The 21,437-nt window shown below is 42.5% G+C and overlaps 5 non-coding genes across 5 annotated transcripts; 1 reads left to right on the forward strand and 4 right to left on the reverse strand.

Moving 5' to 3' along the window:
• Positions 1-108: 108 nt before the first annotated feature.
• trnal-cag (transfer RNA leucine (anticodon CAG)) lies at positions 109-191 on the reverse strand. The gene has a single exon. It is a non-coding gene; the product is annotated as a tRNA-Leu (tRNA).
• Positions 192-1,553: 1,362 nt separating this feature from the next.
• trnav-uac (transfer RNA valine (anticodon UAC)) lies at positions 1,554-1,625 on the reverse strand. The gene has a single exon. It is a non-coding gene; the product is annotated as a tRNA-Val (tRNA).
• A 12,870-nt stretch (positions 1,626-14,495) lies between these two features.
• trnar-ucg (transfer RNA arginine (anticodon UCG)) lies at positions 14,496-14,568 on the reverse strand. The gene has a single exon. It is a non-coding gene; the product is annotated as a tRNA-Arg (tRNA).
• A 4,095-nt stretch (positions 14,569-18,663) lies between these two features.
• trnal-cag (transfer RNA leucine (anticodon CAG)) lies at positions 18,664-18,746 on the forward strand. Its single transcript has one exon. It is a non-coding gene; the product is annotated as a tRNA-Leu (tRNA).
• An 875-nt stretch (positions 18,747-19,621) lies between these two features.
• Positions 19,622-19,693, reverse strand: trnae-cuc (transfer RNA glutamic acid (anticodon CUC)). The gene has a single exon. It is a non-coding gene; the product is annotated as a tRNA-Glu (tRNA).
• Between the last annotated feature and the right edge of the window lie 1,744 nt (positions 19,694-21,437).

Raw genomic sequence — 21,437 nt, forward strand, 5'->3', positions numbered from 1 at the left:
CTCCTTGATGGGAGACAACTGGGTTTGTTATGACTCCACACCATTACCATTTACATTTTTGATTTTTTAATCTGATCTGAGACATTAGTTCCAAATGAAAACAATTGTTGTCAGAAGTGGGATTTGAACCCACGCCTCCAGAGGAGACTACGACCTGAACGCAGCGCCTTGGACCGCTCGGCCATCCTGACTGATCCAATGAAGTTTCAGTAAGACCTGTATAAAAAATTATAATTTAGTAAATTAAACATGTCATGATATAGTAGGTTCTCAGTCATCCATGTCATAGTTAACAAGGGAAGGTTTCTCAACTGTCAGCCCAAATATATGGGCGTTCATGGAGACATGGAAGAAAGTCACCAGGGTGGCAATGTGTTTGACAATGGCAATACATTGCAAGGGATGTGAAGGCAATGTGCAATAGAGGCCAAATCCTATGGTGGGAATCAAGATCCACCAATGTTTCTGTCCACAATGTCCACCTGAATCCAGAAATGTCCCTGCCAGATGGGAAATAGACTGACAATTGGGTCAACAATTATCTTCAAAATGTCTAACTGAGTCCACAAATATACCTGCCAGATGGGAAATAAACTGATAACTGTCTTTATGGTCTAAATGTGTAAAATATTGCCGTACATTGCCCACATTGAGTCCAGATGTGTCCGTTTTGGTTCCTGATCCATGCTATTACCCCAAAAGATCCCAACTAGGCCAAGGGCAACTGGACTTGGTAAAAGGTTCTCCGCAGAAGTTTTGTCTCTCATCCAAGAGACTTCTTTAGTTGTTTTTTTACACAGAAAGGGTTGGACACAGTGCCCACTCCCCCACCCATATCTGACAATTGAAAGCTGTGGGGAAAGGGGGGTTCCAAAGCTAATAGATCATTCAACAAGCAGTTCTGAGGCACTATACTGGCCCATTCAGGATGAGCACTGTAAACTCTGACTGCAGCAACACAAGTTCCAGTCTCAGTGATACCTAATTTTTATGGTGATTACGAGACTGAATGCAAAGTGTGTATCCCCCATGTAACTCAAAGCCTATCACTTCCAGTCAGTACTATCAAAAGTGGAGCTCCTTCAAGTTACATAACAACCAGGTGACTCCTCAACGTGCCCCCACCAACATACTGTTTAAAGTCTAAATGGCCAAGGACATTAAACCTGTAAGCTCACTTTAAACAAAATGTGGAAAGTGTAATGGTTGATCTTTTTACCCTTTGCTGTGGCTTAAAATCAGGTTCCACTGAGATTTGAACTCAGATTGCTGGATTTAGAGTCCAGAGTGCTCACCATTACACCATGGAACCTTTGAAAGTGCTGCAAGGGTTTACTAGGCAGTTTCTTTCATAATATCCACATGTGTGATATTAAAGGCAAACGACAATCACAACGCCGATTAAAAAGCAAAAAATACTGACCAGAAATATTTGATTTTTGAGACATATATTATGTACGGGGGCATAGTTGGCATACAGCTCTCATTTAATACAGGACCATTAAACCAGATCTTACAGAACTTGCTACAGACCTTCATTGGCTAGATAGCCATTCTCATGCCGAGAGTTGAACCCGGGCCACCTGGGTGTAAACCAGGAATCCTAACCCCTAGACCATATGGGACTGACTCCACATTAATAACAGGGATTTCATGAATCAATTCATAGTCTGGCTGGAAACAGGCCTTCTCTTTAACATGAAGCAGCTTCTTAAGAAAGTTTTATCTTGAAGCTTTTGAGTGGTCTTTAGGTTTTTATCTGCTTTAACTATTACCGGACAGCGGGGGCACGGAGCAGAGCAGAGAGGCCGTTAGGGAGGAATCCTCCTCCGGGTTCAGCTCCATTTTGAACTGGCGGTAAAAATCTTAACGTCTGAACTTTATGACAAATAGAAATGTTGACAGGTTGATTTCTGTTAATAACAAACAACTATAGTCAATAGAAAAAGAAAATATATATATGAAAAGCCGTCTTGGTTCATCTTTCCACTGTTCCTACAATCACCACTCTGGTTCAATTCAATTCAATTTTATTCATAGTATCAATTCATAACAAGAGTTATCTCAAGAAACTTTACAGATAGAGTAGGTCTAGACTACACTCCAGAATTTACAAGGACACAACAATTCTAGTAGTTTTCTCCAGAGCAAGCAACAGTGCGACAGTGGCGAGGAAAAACTTCCTTTTAGGCAGAAACCTCGGACAGACCCAGGCTCTTGGTAGGCGGTGTCTGACGGGCCGGTTGGGGTTAGTGGAAATAACAAAAATAGAAAAAATAGTAGTTTATAGCAGTTCTTTGTAGTAGTTCATGGCATAGCACGGCACTGTGCGGCATTACAAGGCACAGCAGGATGTAGCTGGGCACCGTAGAGTGTAGCAGATGAACATGGCACCGCAGAACGTGTAGTGGGACCATGGCGACAGCTGCTACCATGATTTTGGAGCCTCCCTGATCCGAGGGAACATGCTGGGGAAAAAAGAACATAAGGACTCCGGGGAATGACTCCCCAGAGCTTGGTTAGTAACACGCATTTCTGGGACATGGATGCACTTAAATGCAATACTCTGGTCTGGTTGGAAACTAAAGGATCTAAACTAAAAGGATGTTCCTCTTTAACTAAAAGGTCTATCTCTGTAGGGATCCATCCCATGATGTTGTCATACACTTAGAATAATAATCTGAGTCTGTCAGCAGCAACAACACAACCTTTAGTGGACGCTGACTTTACCTTTAAATTAGGAGTTTAAACAGAGACACAACAGGAAGAATAAATCCATCAAATCAAGTCCCCAATAATCAGCATGTGGCCTTGTTTTATTTCAGGTAGTCAGCATGGAGCTGTTCCACATTCCCAGACATTTAAAACAAGTCAATCACTGGCGTTATTCTACGAGTCAGATGAATAAATCAGCTGTTTGCTATTTGAGCTGCTCTGTTTCCTGCTGCTCCGTCATTCTTTAGTGTCCTCTGGAAACAGGTTGCTGTCCTTTATGTTTCTTTTGGATGACATCATCAGTGTCTTTGCTTTAGTCTGAAGAAACTCCAACAGATTTAAAACCACATGCAGTCACAGAAAATACAAACGGGGAATAGAAAATGTCAGACAAAGAATATGAAATGAAAAGTCCACAAAGTAGGAAAATATAATGTCAATCTACCAAACAACAATAACTGGAGAGCATCCAATTAAACATGGCCGACTTCCAGTATGTCGGAAATGAAGAGAGGAATGTTTGTGTTACAGGCCTCAAGCATGAGTAACCTGTTAACAGATAAATATGCCTGTTTTGATGCAGGAAAAAGAGAGACAGGACACATTAGTTGCGTTCGTTCAGCAGGCTGTCCTCTGTCTTTATTAACAGGATTTTATAACTTTCTTTCTCTTTCCAGACTTCACATTAAACTCATTCACTTCATTTCCCAAATGTGCCATTCACATTGCAACACAAAATTATTATATTTTTAACCACTGAAATAACATAGTATAGTCTATGAATTTACCGGAGTGCTCTTTAAGTCACACAGTCCCAACCATTACCAACATTGTTGTAATCTTAACATGTTCTCTGACATTTACTAGCTGTAGTGAAGCGTATAAACTTGCTTCTCTCTTCACCCTGCCTAACACATTTACCAAACCTTAATAAACAGTACATTGTTACAACTACACAATAACAACACTTACACACTTATAATTAATGTCAAGGAGCTACAGTAAAACTAAATAAAAGTACGACATTACGGTCGCCATCTTGTGACTTCGTTTACATACCAGAGCTAGCAAAACTATGCTAGTGTATAGAAATCCAAGTTTCTAACTCAAATAAAACACACATTTTCTGCCTCAAACCTTCTCAGATCATGTTCCACAGGGTTTTATAGTTCTAAATGGCTTCAAAACATATTTTGGTGTCGTAACACACACTTACTAACCTGTTTTGATGCAGGAAAAAGAGAGACAGGACACATTAGTTGCGTTCGTTCAGCAGGCTGTCCTCTGTCTGAGGGACGGAAGCCGTTGTTCCAACTAGCGCTCACCTAACGATACTCCCCCTTGTGGCGTAAGTGTGTAATTACACTTTTAAAGACATCAACCGAAAATATATTTAAACCTGGTTTCTTTAACAGAAACATACCTATAATCAGATTATAAACATAACAATTGTGACCATACATTTGTGGGTGTCACATACTCCCCAACAAAAAATAAAATGGCTCCTGACATTTTACCATTTGAACTCATTATTCAACATCACACAAAATATGTACACTCAGAGTCCCTTCTCAAACTCCTAACCTATATAGATTGGTCTGTTATAGCATACTGGCCAGGTGTAAGGGTGTGGCAAGTATGAGGGGACAGAATATGGTGCTGGGAAAGAGTAGAGTGTGAGGGGGTATGATTGCATGTACCAAGGTGTCATGTTTGGTGATTCATAGACCTCTGCACTACTGACCGATGGATGTCCCTGGAAGGAAGGCTGGCCCAGTGTGTTGTAAGTGAACTGTGCTGCTGGTCGCCTAGTCCTAGTCGACCTTCTGAGTGTCTGTTCCTCAGTGTCAGGCTCTGCTTGTGCCACTCCAGGAAGAGGCTGGTCAATCTCACTTTTCATGCTCATCTCGCTTTCATGGATGACACTTCGCTCTCCTTTTCTCCCTTGTTCCTCTCCTTCGCTTTCACTGTTGGGTTCACTGTACTGATCTTCACTATACTGTTCCTTTTCTGCTTCCTTTTGTTCTCTTGTAACGTGTCGATGTCCTGATTCTCTTCCCCTTACTGATTGACAGAATTCAGTAGGAGCGGGGTTCTTTAAGGTATCACAGACAGGTTCACTGGTCAGTGCAACATCCTTCCTGTTTCCATTCCTCAAGTTATACCTTAGCTCATAGTAGATGGAACTTTCATCATCATCAGACCCTGTTTCACTGTTTGACTGTGGTCTGGTCTCTCTGTGAGGTGGTTTTGGTGTTTTCCTATTTGGTACCGTTTTTGTCTTTTCTTGTGCTGCTGGTAGGTCACCAGGTAAGTCGTTGACAAGATGCAACAAGTTGCGATGCAGGACGCGTGACTTGTTCCCATCCATTTCTGAGGCCACTTTGTAAACTGGGTTGTCGCTGATCTGTTCTTTCACAACATAAATGGTGTTTTCCCAATATGCCCTTAGCTTCCCAGGACCACCTCTTTCACTCAGGTTTCGTACCAGTACTCTGTCTCCTGGTTGCAGCACTACTCCTTTTGTGTGTCGGTCATAATACTTCTTACCACGAGCACTGGACTTGTTGCTGTTGTCTGATGCGATCCGGTAAGCTTCAGTCATCCTTTCTGCCCATTTCTCAGCATAAGTTCTTGCAGTTTGGGGTTCATCAATACTGGTCATCCTGAACAACAAATCTATAGGTAACCGTGGGTGTCGGCCAAACAGCAGGAAGAAAGGTGAGTACCCAGTTGCTTCATGGCGTGTACTGTTGTATGCATGGACAATTTGTGGGAGATAGTCTTTCCACCTTTCCTTTTTTTCCTCACCTAGGGTCCGCATCATCTGTAGCACAGTACGGTTAAACCGTTCAGCAGGATTGCCCTGGGGATGGTATGGAGTCGTTCGTGAGTTTCCTACTCCGCTCAGCTGTTGCAATGTTCGAAAGAGCTCATTTTCGAACTCGCGCCCTTGATCGTGGTGAAGCTTGAAGGGATAGCCATACCTTGGAATATAGTCACTGAAGATCTTCTCTGCTGCAGTCTTCCCTGACTTATTGCGAGTTGGGTAAGCCTGTGCATACCTAGTAAAATGGTCTACCACTACTAGGATATACTGGTAGCCTCCTCTGCTTGGCTCTAAATGCAAATAGTCGATAGAGACAAGCTCCATTGGAGAGCTGGTGGTTATACTAGCCATTGGGGCTCTTATGTGGGTTGCTGGCTTTTTTTTCTTTATGCATGGACACTGCTTGGTAACATAAGCTTCGATCTCCCGTCTCATATAAGGCCAATAAAACCTTGATCTTGCTAAGCTGAGGACTCTTTCAGTACCAACATGGCCCATGTCGTCATGTAAGTTTTTTAACACTAGTGGCTTGAAGCTGGCAGGTAAGACTAGCTGACGTCTCTCTGCTGTCTTCCGATAGAGAACCCCATCTTCAATGTGAAGCCTTGTCCATTCATGCATCATTTTCCTGCCAGTTCCCCTTACCATACGTTTCATGTCATCTGTGAGTGTTTTGTTTGACTCTTTCATTTTCAGAATCTCACCTATCACCGGATCTGTTCTCTGAGCTTTTTGCAGTTCAGCAAGGTCAATCGGTGGTATTGTTTCTCTACTGTTTGGTTCGAGCTGGTCAGCGTGTCTTAGAGTCAAGGCCGCAATCCAAGCAACATCTCCAACCTCCCCTGCTCTGCAGCCTCCCCATGTGGCAGTGACAGCTTCTCTGGATAGTTCCTGTGTACATTCTTTGACATATTTGTTAATGTCAAGAGGGCATCGTGAAAGAGTGTCTGCATCGGCATTTGCTCTGCCAGGTCGATACCGTATGTCAAATCTGAAATCTGACAGCTCTCCCACCCACCTGAAGCCAACAGCATTCAACTTAGCCGTACGCATGACATATGTCAAGGGATTATTGTCTGTGAAGATGGTGAAATGAGAGGCGTAATACAGATAGTCTCTAAATTTCTCGCAAACTGCCCATTTAAGAGCGAGAAACTCTAGTTTGCCTGAATGTAGCCTGTAATTTCTTTCGGCTGGTGTTAGGGTCCTTGAGCCGTATCCAATTACCCTGAGTTTCCCATTTTGGCTCTGGTAGAGGACAGCTCCAAGTCCCTTATCAGATGCATCTGTGTGGAGCACAAACGGCAACTCAAAGTCTGGGTAGGCAAGAACAGGAGGGTTCACCAGCTGATCAATTAATTTACTCAGTGCCTCCTTATGTTTCTCAGTCCACGCAACTGGAGCTCTGGATGGTAACTGTGTACCCTTTCCTTTTTGTGCCCTCAGCTTTTCCTGTGACTGTAGCTCTTGGTTCTTCTTAGGCTGCAGGAGCTCATAGATGGGCATAGCCATCCTGGAAAAATCCTGGATATACGATCGATAGTAACTCAAGAAGCCAACAATCCTCCGCACATCTCCAACAGTAGCAGGGGATTCCTTCTTCAGAGCATACACGGCATCCAGGTCTTTGGGATCAATGCGCACACGTTCCGCTGAGACCAAACGACCAACATATCTCACTTCCTGCTTGAACAGGTCGCATTTGGTGGGTCTGAGCTTGACTCCATGGCTTTGCAGTGCTCTGAGAACTTTCCTCAGCCCTTCAACGTGATCCTCAAATGTCCTGGCAAAGCACAGTATGTCATCCAAATATGGAATACAACACTCATCTCGTAGGGGGGCGAGCATCTCTTCCATACTGCGTTGAAATGCAGCAGGTGCGTTAGTCAATCCAAAGGGTATACGCACCCACTCAAAGAGACCCCAGGGGGTGATAAATGCAGTCAGGTGGCGTGACCCCTCCGCGATAAATCCCTGGTGGTACGCCTTCCCCTGGTCTAGAATGGAGAACCAACTGTACCCACCTAAGGTATCTGTGATGTCTTGGATTCTTGGCAAGGGGTGCCGGTCTGAGATGGTGTGTTGGTTCAAAAGACGGTAATCAATGCAGAGTCTGAGTGTCCCATCTTTCTTTCGTACACAGACTACCGGTGCTGAGTAAGGAGATTTCGACCTCACAACCCATCCCCGGGCCAGGAGATCCTCGATGTACTCTTTTACCTCCTTGTAAAGAGGTTTTGGGATGGAGGTATATGTTTTTTGAATAGGAGTATTGTCCTTCAGGGTGATGGACATTTCCAAGCTGGTTATACAGCCCATGTCATCATCATCTCGAGCAAAAGCCCCAGATTCTTCCCGCAACATTTTCTTGACAACTTTCTGCTGGTCCTCACTTAAGGAACTCACATCAACTGGTGGGTCCCATTCCTGTGCTACGCTACCTGTGTTGTCTGGTTGAGTGTTAGGGAGTTCTTCTCTGCTGACCTCCGGAATAATACTTGACTTAGTCAGGTCTAACTTGTCTGTCTGTATTACTCTGGCTACTGGTTCAATGCTCCCTAGAATAGACCTACAGGAGAGAGTCACCTCGTGTTTGGTGTGGTTGCCAATTGGCACTGTAACATATGGGACTTTAGCCTGGTTAATCTCTATTAGGCTATCACCAACATCTAGCTGCTGTAACTGTGGGTTGCTCTCATTGGGTTCAAAAAGTACTAGAGAGTGTGACGTGTCAAATGTGGGTGGTATTTTACACCTAACATGTCTCACCTGACCAGCTGGAATAATCACATTGTTCAGTCCCACCTTCAATGCACCATGACACACTTCATCGGCAATGGTCAACTTTGCCTGGATGAAGTTGACCAGCGCAGCTGCGTTGTCATCTGGGAGGCTCATTGCATCACGAAGGAGACTCACAAGGGCAGGTACCAGGTTTGCACCCTCCTCTGGCCCCAATATCAGCTGCTCAATCACGTTAAAACCAATCAGGGGACGGTCCATGGGCACACTGCTCACCAGGAAAGGTACTTGTATTGTTAAGTTTGGATCGCTGTTGCCTGGAAGACTCACCACCACCCCCACCCAGCCATCATAAGGTAATGGTTCACCATTGACAGCTATTATACTGAGACCCTTGTCTCCTATGAGTTCAGTCAATGGACGCAGCTTGTGATCAGGAAGGTAAGTCTTCACCCACTGGCGGTCCAGGAGACTGACTTGGGCACCAGAGTCCAATAAACAGTCCACTGCGTAGCTGTGAATGTAACACCTTATTTTACATTTCTTTCCCACAAGCTGGGCCACTTTTTCATTTACTTCAGTCTTTGTAGTTTCTACAGGGGCAGTTACACACTGAACATGAAGCGGTTCCTTTAGTTGTGTCTCTGATTTGGTAGGGTTCTCCTGTCTGCTGCTTAGTGAGTGTGCATCGGCAGCTGGCTGGCCAATGGTCTTTGCTTGCCCCCGTTTTAGGCATCCAACTGCTCTATGACCTCCTTCTCCACATATAAAGCAATGATTGCATGTACTGGTCCCCTTCTCAACACACTTTGGGCAACCAAATTGCTTTGATATTTGCTTCGGCTTGGTGTAAGTGCACTGGCATGTTTTGTCATGAGTTTTAGTGGCTGTGAGGGCTTCCACCATCTTTGTCAGAGCATCAACCTTAGCGCTTAACTCCTCTACTGCTTCATTTTTATTCTTTGATTTGTAGTCTGTTTGTTTCTCTGTGTCCTTCTCTGACTCAAGCTGAGCACTGTGAGCGTGAGTTACCTTTTGGCGGGCACAATGTCCTAGCCTCCGCTGTCTCTCACTTTCCTCACTAGATACTTTGTTGACTTTCCTTATCAGTGCTTCATCTGGAACAGTGTAATCAGACAGGAGTGGCTTAAGCTCATTGCGAACATCGCTATACTTGGGGAGAAGGCCCTGATGAATGGTGCGCAGAAAAACATTCTGGATCGTGCGGGGCTCATATTCAATGTCCTTGTTATCTTGTCTGGATGCAAACATCACTTTCTGTTTCAGCCCAATCATCCTATACAAGAACTGTTGGGGGCTCTCTTGATCATATTGTTTGGTGCTCATCAACTCCTGAAATAACTCACTGCCGCTCTTCTCGCTCAGGTGTGAACGCAGGAAGCTCTTAAGCTCACAGAGAGTCAAGTCATCCTTGTTGATCAACATGTCCTTAAACTGTCCAGGTTTGATGATGCGGAGCACACCTTGGATGATCTCACCCTCTGTATGGCTTGCCTTGCATCCCTCATCAATCTGCTTACATAGTCCATGGTAAGTGATGGCTGATGTACTGTCTCCAACCTGACCGCCGTGTACTTTAAACTCTCGGCGCTGAAGGAATGATAGGTCTCTTAGGGAAACCATATTATCAGGCCTGACACTTTTTGGGTCTGTTGTGAGGTGGTTATCAGTTATTTTCCCTGTTCTGGGATGTGGTAACTGTGTGTCACCGGATGTAGGTGTCTGTTCTCCTGGTGCTGTAGTCTTAAACTGAGCTAACTTCCTACCTAGAGCTTCATAGTTAGCCACTAGCTTTTGATACTCTACTGCTTCTGAATCAACAGGGTATGTGTCAGCAACATGCCTCTCTACTCTGTCCTGTTGAGCTGCTAGAGTGGTCGTAGATATTGCTGTTAGTGTAACACTCTCATTACCTGATACTATGGGCTGACTGACATCGGTAACCCGGCTAGAGATTAGCCCAGTAATATCGTCTTTCAAACACAACAAATGGGAAAATCCCTGGTCCTCTAACTCAAGTAATGTTTTACAGTCCATGTATGTGCATATATAATCAAAGCAACTCTCTTCATCACCCTCAGTTACGCATGAGAAATCCAGATCTAGAGCGGATGGAATGTTCTCAGCTACCTGGAAAAGTTCTTCTGTAGTCAGGGTGTGAAGAATTTTCTTTATCCTCCACGTTAGTGTTTTTCTTTCAGCGTCCTCCATATTGTCACTTGGTCAGCAGTGTCTCCCAGTCCAGTCACCTCGAGTGCTCAGTGGTGGACTCCTCCAGCTGTGGCTCCCACTCGCAAGCTGCGGTTCCGTAGCTGCCTCAGTCACACACCATCCACTCCAGCAGGCCTGTCCTGTGATCTCTGCCTTGAGTTCGTTGATTAAAGGATCAACATCAGCCCTCGTCAGATGCTGATCCCAGCGGTGCCTCCAAAATTCTGTTACAGGCCTCAAGCATGAGTAACCTGTTAACAGATAAATATGCCTGTTTTGATGCAGGAAAAAGAGAGACAGGACACATTAGTTGCGTTCGTTCAGCAGGCTGTCCTCTGTCTTTATTAACAGGATTTTATAACTTTCTTTCTCTTTCCAGACTTCACATTAAACTCATTCACTTCATTTCCCAAATGTGCCATTCACATTGCAACACAAAATTATTATATTTTTAACCACTGAAATAACATAGTATAGTCTATGAATTTACCGGAGTGCTCTTTAAGTCACACAGTCCCAACCATTACCAACATTGTTGTAATCTTAACATGTTCTCTGACATTTACTAGCTGTAGTGAAGCGTATAAACTTGCTTCTCTCTTCACCCTGCCTAACACATTTACCAAACCTTAATAAACAGTACATTGTTACAACTACACAATAACAACACTTACACACTTATAATTAATGTCAAGGAGCTACAGTAAAACTAAATAAAAGTACGACATTACGGTCGCCATCTTGTGACTTCGTTTACATACCAGAGCTAGCAAAACTATGCTAGTGTATAGAAATCCAAGTTTCTAACTCAAATAAAACACACATTTTCTGCCTCAAACCTTCTCAGATCATGTTCCACAGGGTTTTATAGTTCTAAATGGCTTCAAAACATATTTTGGTGTTGTAACACACACTTACTAACCTGTTTTGATGCAGGAAAAAGAGAGACAGGACACATTAGTTGCGTTCGTTCAGCAGGCTGTCCTCTGTCTGAGGGACGGAAGCCGTTGTTCCAACTAGCGCTCACCTAACGATACTCCCCCTTGTGGCGTAAGTGTGTAATTACACTTTTAAAGACATCAACCGAAAATATATTTAAACCTGGTTTCTTTAACAGAAACATACCTATAATCAGATTATAAACATAACAATTGTGACCATACATTTGTGGGTGTCACATTTGGACATATTAAAGATACACATGTGTGATATTTAAGGCACACAACAATCACAATGAAGATGAAAAAGCAACAATTACAGGCCAACTGAAGTCATTTAGTTAGCTAAGCGTTCAGAGGATGTGGAAAAAAGCAAGTCAAGAGCAGGTTTTGAAGGACTTGCTACAGACAGTGAATACAGCAGTAGATATGTCTACTGTGTACAAACACATGGTAACTTTACATCTGATGACAATAAAAATGCTCACAAAACGCTGTACTTGCAATTGCGTTTCTTGCGCACATTCATGTTCTCTTAAATGTAAAGAACATGGCAAACTGTTATAGATCCGTCAAAGGTGCTTATAAATCCTGCAGCAGAGCTCCACTCGGCATGTCTGACCACAACTCTGTTCATTTGGTTCCGTCTTACAAACCTGCCCTGAAGAGAAACAAGCCAAAACGAAAGTTAGTTCCGGTTTGGTCAGATGAATCAATCCAGTGTCTACAGGAATGCTACTGCTGCACTGACTGGGATCTATTCAAAAACAAATGTAAGGACCTTGATGAGCTCAAAGAGACTGTTTCTGCATACATCCCCTTCTGTGAGGACTTAGTCATCCCTCGTAAATCCATCTCCATATGTCCAAATAATATACCATGGGTCTCCAAATCTGTCAAAAGCATAATGAATCAACAAAATATTAGCTTCAACCAAGGTAACATGACTCAATACAGAGTACTTCAAAAACAAGCTAAAAAGGAACTTAGGCTTGCAAAATTTAATAATATGGACAAAGTTTAGAACATGCTGAGCACAGGCCACTCACGTCCTCCATGGGAGGGTGTGAAAGCAATGATGGGGATGCAACCTAAGAAGCGTCTGATCTCCCTCAATGGCATGTCACACCTTGCCCTCTCAAACGATTTTTATAGTAGTTTTAATATTTATGATTTTAGTGAGGAGCTGTCAGTTTTTAATAACGTTGCCCCAACGCTTAAAAACAAGAACAGGCTGCAATATATAGTTAAGGTGTGTGGCAAGATTTCTCACAACCCTCTGACTGACTTAAGCTCTGTATATGAGACAAGGTCCCTCAAGAAGGCCCAATAAGTCCTGGCCGACCCCTTGAACAGCTTCTTCATCTTGTTGCCGTCTGGCCGCAGATTCAGTCTAAAGCCTAAATGCAGGACAAACAGACATAAAAACTCTTTTGTCCCTGCTGCTATAGGCTTCTTTAATAAGTCAAGGTGAGGTGTGGACTTCCGTGTAGTACGTATTTATTTTGTTTATAGATTTATGGCTGTTGTCTTGCATAACCTGTGTGTGTTTTTAAGTAACATGCTGCTGCACAACAAATTGCCCCCTGGGGATAATAAAGACTCCTTGAACTTTGAAGGGCAACAGGACTTGGTAAAAAGGTCCTCCGCAGTAGTTTTGTCTCTCATCCAAGAGACTTCTTTAGTTGTTTTTGTTTTTTACACAGAAAGGTTTGGACACAGTGCCCACTCCCCTATCCATATCTGAGAATTGAAAGCTGTGTGGAAAGGGGGGTTCCAAAGCTTATAGACCATTCAACAAGCAGTTCTGATGCACTATACTGGTCCATTCAGGATGAGCACTGTATACTCTGACTGCAGCAACACAAGTTCAAATTTCAGTGATCCCTAATTTTTATGGTGATTGTGAGACTGAATGCAAAGTGTGTATCCCCCATGTAACTCAAAGCCTATCACTTCCAGTCTACTGTCAAATTTGGAACTCCTTCAAGTTACATTAACGACCAGGTGACTCCTCAACATGCCCCCACCAACATACTGTTTACAGTCTAAATGGCCAAGGACATTAAACCTGTAAGCTTACTTTAAACTAAATGTGGAAAGTTGAAAGGTTGATTTTTTTCACCTATAATGTGGCTTAAAACGCATATCACCAAGATTTGAACTCAGATCACAGGATTCAGAGTCCAAAGTGCTAACCTTTACACCATGGACCCTTTAAAAGTGTTGCAAGTGTTTGCTTGACAGTTTCTTTCATAATAGCCACATAATATTGATATGATATGATATTGAAGGCACACAACAATCACAACGAAGATGAAAAAGCAACAATTATTGGCCAACTTAAGTCATTTAGTTAGCTAAGCATTCAGAGAATGTGGGAAAAGGCAAAAGTAGAATGGGAGCCAGAGCGTTCCTCTCCTGTGGAACCAGGTTCCAGTTTGGGTTCAGGAGGCAGACACCATCTCCACATGTAAGAGTAGGCTTAAGAATTTCCTCTTTGATAAATCCTATAGGTAGTGCTGGCTTGGGTGAGTCCTGAACCATCCCTTAGTTGTGCTGCTATAGACCTAGACTGCCGGTGGACTTCCCATGATGCACTAGGTACCTCTCTCCTCCTCCTTCTCTCCATCTGTATGCAACCTCATATGCCTTTGAGATACAAGAACTTCTTCACTTGCGTAAATGGCCTATTTGTGCAAAGAAAAGGTGGAAACAGATGATCTTGAGTGTAGGGTTTGGTGATTATATTACCCCTAAAGTGTCTGCCGGTGCTTAGCATTATTAGCACCACACTCAAACCATCTGAGCTAACCGGCCTGCTTTTTAAGTGTGTGAAAAAGAAAGATTTCCGGAAACAAACCAGGCGAAATCAAGCAAAATTGGGCCAGTTCTGGATGGGCTACCTGGTTGTGTATGGTTTGTAGGGACTGCATATGTTTTCGGAGTTGCAAAAAAGACATGGGAAACATAGCTATAGAGTCCAAACCAAGATGCTGCATGCTCCCATTCTGTTTCTGGAGGTAGACAGGAATTTCCAACCATGAAGGGACTTGAACCCTCACTCTTCTGATCCGAAGTCAGACGCCTTGTCCATTTGGCCACATGGTTGCAAAAAAAAAAGTAATATTTCCAAATCTGAATTTCCACGCTTTATCTGAAATTCAGGAGAGAGGTAACATTTGTAAAAAAGGCAGACTAATTAGGTGGCCAGTTAGCTTTTGTTGAAGGAAATAGATTGAATGCTAGGCACATCAGTTACCTGTGACTCATATTGCACTTACTGAACAGACAACCTTACAACTGTATGTTTTTGGCCTTGCTACAAAAGACGTGGAAAGTAGAGCTATAGAGATTGAGACTTGTTTTGCGTTAATGGCCGATTTGTGCAAACAAAAGGTGGATACAGATGCTCTTGGGCGTAGGATTTGGCGATTTTAGTACCCCTAAAGTGTCTGCCGGTGCTTAGCATTTTTAGCACCACACTCAAACAATCTGAGCTAACCGGCCTGCTTTTTAACTGTTTAAAAAGAACAGATGTCCAGAAACAATTAAGGCCAAATTGAGCAAAATTGTCCGAGTTCTGGATGAGCTGGATGAGTTGTGCACTCTGGCAATTCTGAACACTTTCAGACACTGTTGTATCATGTAAGTAACATGCACAAGTCTTTAAAAAGAATTGTGGCTGTTTTTCATGCAGGTTTGCATCATAACAATGCGGGTGCTATCTCTAAATGAACAATGGCCAACCTACATACATCTTGTTAGCACCCAAATCTCTGTGCTGATCTCCCTGCTTGGATGGCAAGTCATCTGGTGGATTTTTCCCGTCAAGAGGAAGCGGATCAAGAGGGAGAGTTGTTTTATTGTACTCACCAGCAATAAAGTTTATTTGTCCACAAATTGCATTAGGTTATCAACGTTTTCAGCGAAAAAGACTACCACAGCTCAAGTCCCTGGTAAGGCAACAGCTTGATTCTGGGATATGTAAAAAGTGCTTGCTAACGTCATCTGTCATGCAGGTTTGCAGGATGTTCACAGTCTGCTAGTGGCCATGATGAGTTGTGACTTTGAGCTTTTTAACCGTTTTGGTCAATTCAGCCAATTTTCAACCAGTTTGTGCAATAACAATTGGTGATCTCAGGCAATGTGTAAATTATGGTCTACCCTCCTGCTGTCCAGAAGACTGTGATCATGGCAAAAGCTTTTTGGTCTTCATTTACTTGCACTTTAATTTGTAATTCAGGAGATTGTTTTTCCCACAGTCCTCTGTTTTAGAAGCCAGGGTCGCTCAGTCGGTAGAGCATCAGACTTTTAATCTGAGGGTCCAGGGCTCAAGTCCCTGTTCAGGCGTAGAGTTGCACATTCTGCTAGATGAGTTGTCCATTTGACATGCTTGTATGGACATGGACATGTTCTATTTGACATACCTGAACTCTTCTGACAATGTCATATCATGTGTGTTCCATGCACAAGTCTTTAAAAAGAATTGACTGTTTTTCAAGTAGGTTTGTATCATAACAATGTTGCTGGTAAGTCTAAATGAACAATGGGCAACCTACATCCATCTTGCTAGCACCCAAATCTCTGTACTCATCTCCCTGCTTGGATAGTATGTCCAAGGACATACCATTTATGGTCTATAACCCTTTTCATTGGTTTGCTACCACTCTTAAATAATTCCTTTCATTGTATCAATCTCAGAAATAACCAAAGAATGACAAATTCCATTCATGTGCTTGTGCCAGTATTAAACCACCTGTCACTGCATTTTCAGCAGCAGTAGTATTTTTTTGTTTTTTAAAACACTTGCCCCATATGAGGGTTGAACTCACGACCTTCAGATTATGAGACTGACGCGCTGCCTACTGCGCCAACAAGGCTATGAAAGGCTATGAAAGGCATTGCAATGGTTCGCAAAATTTCAGAAAAACTGACAATTTGGTCGTCAATCTTAATAAAAACAACGTATGTGGAAACCTATGTACTCACACAAAGGCTAAGATCAACACTAGATACTTTGTAATGACCCCATGAAAAGGGGAGACAAAAGACTGTGTGCAAAGGTTGTATACATGTATGCAAGGTGTATGCATGGATGAGTGTGAGGTATGGTGTCAGCAATTTATGCTGGACAGTGTAAAACTAACAAAGATGAGGGGGAGAAGTGCTGGACTGAGAGACCTCTAGGACAATCACAGATGCACAACCAATAATAAAACACTACTGGGTGAATGCGTTCAGAAAATGAAGACCATCGTTCAGAAAGCTTAATGAAGCTTCATATGACCATAACTATTAACCACCTGAACCTGGTAAAAGGTATGAGGTAGTCCTGCATAGCTAGCCAGTGATTTACCTCCTGTAGATGGTGGTCGGCATGCCAACAAGGCTTGGAAATTTGCAGATGGTGATTCAGAGGAGATGTAACAGTTTAAAGTTTAAAGTAACTTAATTTTCTAAATTGTCCGCCTACAGTGCCAACGAGCACTCTTCTCTAATATTACCGGGTACGCAATAGCTATTCAACTTTAGAAGGTATTGTTGATCTCAGAAACAACGATAGACAGCACCATCTTATCACAACACCCATGTTTGTGTTCCTTCAAAGTTTGCAAAAACATTCATCTGAACTCGCAAATCAATTGATGAGATTTTGGAGGTCATAGGTTCAATGTCAGGTGACTGTGTCCTCATGTCTGTCCACCGATTCTTGTGAATGCAATATCTCTGAACGCCTAGAGGGAAGCACTTTAAATTTGGCATACATAACCACTAGGAGTCGCGATGAACTGATTTTGATTTTGGAGGTCAAAGGTCAAGGTTCTGTTTCATTAGTCTCCTGAACTGTAATGTATTTCACTGGTGATGGGATGCTTTGGGGATGGTTTCTATAATTTGGCATAGAGAGGACATGGACAAACCTGACCTGAGCCATGTCGCATTCAGAAGCTGCGTTGGAATGGAGGTCAAGAGGTCATAGGTTACATGTGTTCATGGTATTTCGTCTCACTGAACTGTATAGTTGTATAATTCTCCTGAACTGGTGATGGGAGCATGCCTAAGGGGATAAGGCACTGGCCTCCTAAGCCAGGGATTGTGGGTTCAAGTCCCATCTGGGGTGAATTTCAGCAGATTGGCACAATGTGTCATGAGGCCTCTGACCCAGAGGTTGATGGATTGAAATGGTGAGATGAATCATGATATAACTGCTGGAAAAGTTGTTGACAGCCCATGAAAAGTGGTAAATCATGTTCTGGCAGATTAAAAAATCGACATCCACAGGATCCTGTAGTAATGCTGACTTTCCAGTGATGTGGTTCGGCTGTTTACAGGTTTTGATCATATCCATCGGTTGCATGGATGGGACATCAATACCCCGGTTCTATCACCTGATCGCTGTCTTGTCTTTGTTGTTCAGCGACTATTTGGGCTCACACCTTAACACACCCGAAGCATCTCAGCCGAAAATCACGCTGCACCTCAAAGGACTCTCAAGCACTCCCAGCTGTGCTTTTGCAGAAGAGCGCCTTGTTTTCTTGTAGCTTGGAAAAAGGCTTTAGCTTATGACAAGGTAAACAGATTGCACCATTGTGCTACTCATTAGTGTGTCCACTTCAGTTATGTATTGAAGCACATCCTTAGAGCTAATGGCCCTCATTTATTAACCTAACGTACGACAGGCTTCACGTGAGATTCATGAAACGTTCGTATCACACCAATCAGAGCGTAAGAATGATCGTACATTGATAAATGCAGCGGCTAGAAACGATTGTAATTTAAATATTACACCCCAATATATTCTCAGTTTTGAGGCCTCGCCTCTATTATTTATGACATGGCCAGACATAATCCGGCTAAGAAGCGGCACTTTTCAGAGGTGGGGATTTAAAGCCTGACATCCCAGGTGCTCTGGTGCAGCCAGATACCACCAGGCCCAGGGGAATATGCCGCCTAAGAAAAATGCAATCCTACCCGATGAGAAGAATAAACATTGTGAAAATAACGAAAATATGAATACATTATACATATACGGGCATTGAACATATTGCTGCAGTCTCAGTCTTTGGATGGTATAGGTAGCGCCCCGTCAGACATGTCATGATATAGCAGGTTCTCATGACTGAGAACCTGCTATATCATGACATGTTTAATTTACTATATAATAATTTTTGAGACAGGTCCCACTGAAGATCTGTTGGATCAGTCAGGATGGCTGAGCGGTCTAAGGCGCTGCGTTCAGGTCGCAGTCTCCACTGGAGGCGTGGGTTCAAATCCCACTTCTGACAACTAGTAATTTAATTTGGAACTAATGTCTAAGAGTTGATATTGGGAATAAAGAACTTAGCAGTTCTTTGTATTTAAGAGGACATGAATATGCATGAGAAACGCAATTCCAAGTGCAGCGTTTTGTGAGCATCTTTATTGTCAACACATGTAAAGTTCCTTAGGGGCCCGTAGTGGATGAAATGGTAAAACATTTGGCCCTGGATGCATAGAATTACTGCCATATTGAGAGACAAAGTTTGGGTGTCCTGAAAAAAGGGTCTTGAACTCTATCTCGCCGACCTCTTTTTTTTTACTGTTTCTTGTTTTGTCACGGCAAGAAGTATTATGCTTTTGAGTCGTTTGTCCATCTCTACATCAGAATCAGAAATAAAAAAAACATCAGTCATATGCAGTCTCTGTGGCGCAATAGGTCAGTGCAGTCGGCTGTTAACCGAAAGGATGGTGGTTCAAGTCCACCCAGGGACGTTTGTTGCTTAAATAATCTGGAGTGAGCCAACTCCAGGGTTTATCATTCTGCAGGTGAATATAGAGCAGCCCAAAGATAACCCAAGTGGCCTTACATTTATCTGAAGGTACAGTTCTGAAAACCATGTACTGTACATAATAATCTTTACGGTCATTGGTATGCAGGTCACTTGATGTAATACAAGCAAATACATAAGGCCAGACAGAGACAAAAAGTGAGAGAAAAGAAAAAGAGACTAGCTGTCTAAAGGATAACCAGTTGAGATTGTGTGCGTCTTTGAGAACTGTAAGTCATATAACTGATGTTCTCAGTTCATTTAAACTAATGAGGAAGAATTTGACAAATCAAAATCAAATCCAGGAACTTATTCTTTCAAACATCACACCTGAGTCTCTCAAGTCCTGACCATTCCCTGACCGGGAATCGAACCCGGGCCGCGGCGGTGAGAGCGCCGAATCCTAGCCACTAGACCATCAGGGAGTCACATCTTTCAAATTTATCTTTGTAGATGTGAGTTTTCTTTTCACTTACTGGAAAGACTCATATTGTTTTAGGTGAGGAATGGCGCCTGGCTAGAGCTTCAGAAGGCAGGACATGACAGATTACACATCTGTCACATAGTCAGTTTGTAGTCTTAAATACCAAGTCTCTTGCTGTTCCTTGACTAGTTGGCCACCCCTGCTTTGCATCACTCCAGGTATGTAGAAAAAAATCTGTAATGCACCTTTGCATTGCGCTAAAATGTCAAAATTTGGACCTGAATCCAACAATAACATTACTTGACTCTCACATACATTGGTTTTCAGTTAAAAATGTTGGTTAGGGGTTTAGTTACTGCTTGAAAAAATGAAAAGAATTGTTATTGAGATGGAGGCAGATGAAGTGTTTATGACCCATCAATGATGACAAAAGGATACATCCACTGTCGGGGTCTGATTTAAAGGAAATGGTACTCTTTAAAACGTTAAACTAATGAGGAAGAATTTGACAAATCAACCAAAATCTTACTCTTTTAAATCTGTATCTGTCAAGTCCTGACCATTCCCTGACCGGGAATTGAACCCCGGCCGCAGCGGTGAGGGCACCAAATCCTAGCCATTAGACCGTCTGGGAGTAACATCTATCAAATTTAATTTAACATATTGTTGGTTATATTGTTTTAGGCAAGAAATGGCACATGGCTAGAGATTTAGAAGGCAGTGGTGCAAAATGCAAAACTATCTGTTTTGATTTAATTACATGGTAATAATACAAAAACAGAGGTGTAGTGATTACTTGGAAATGCTTCTGGTAGTTTCTGAAATAAAAACCATGAATCAGTGGTGGAAAATGCAAAACTACCTGTTTCTATTTTATTACGTAGTAAGACAGAGGTGTAGCGATTACCTGGAAATGCTTCTGGTAGTTACTGTCAAACAACCATGAATCAGTGGTGGAAAATGCAAAACTGCCTGTTTCAATTTATTACATGGTAATATTAGAATAACAGAGGTGCAGAGATTAGAGGTGCAGAGATTACCTGGAAGTACTTACCATGAAATATGTCTTGTCCTTCACGTACGTAACGCTGTGCAATCTGACCAACAGCTAAACATCTTCCACCATCAAGCACTGGTGACCGGGATCCTTGTAACATGTTTATTTGAGTAACAAAGGGTGAAACTGGGAGAAAACACAATGACCAGTTACTTAGATAGTAATGAGTCACAGATATTGAACAAAGATAATTGTAAAAACAATATAACTACACAACAGGCTAGCAAAAATGTAAGATGAAATAAAGAAACACGTAATGTATTGTTATACAGTGTACGTAGTATAACCTATGTTGGGATTCTAAATAAACTAAGATATACTTACATGTGGCATTACCCAAGATAAAAGTGGTAAACTAGCTTACTGAAGCATACCGTCAGTTAGGGCTGAACAATATTGTGTTTTAGCATCGACATCGTGATGTGCGCATTCGCAATAGTCACATTGCAGGACGTTACGATGTTGACGTTAATACTTTTTTGCTGCTTGATAGAAAAGTAACCTTTCACCGTTTCTCCTTTACATGATTATTACCATCCGACTGTTCCCCTTTAAGACAGGTAGCCATGTGGGCAACGTGCAGAGGTGGGTAGAGTAGCCAAAAATTTTACTCAAGTAAAAGTACTGTTACTTCAGAATAATATGACTCAAGTAAAAGTAAAAGTAGTCATCCAAATAATTACTTGAG

This window comes from Etheostoma spectabile, unplaced genomic scaffold, assembly GCF_008692095.1.
Source record: "Etheostoma spectabile isolate EspeVRDwgs_2016 unplaced genomic scaffold, UIUC_Espe_1.0 scaffold00018427, whole genome shotgun sequence".
NCBI lineage: Eukaryota > Metazoa > Chordata > Actinopteri > Perciformes > Percidae > Etheostoma > Etheostoma spectabile.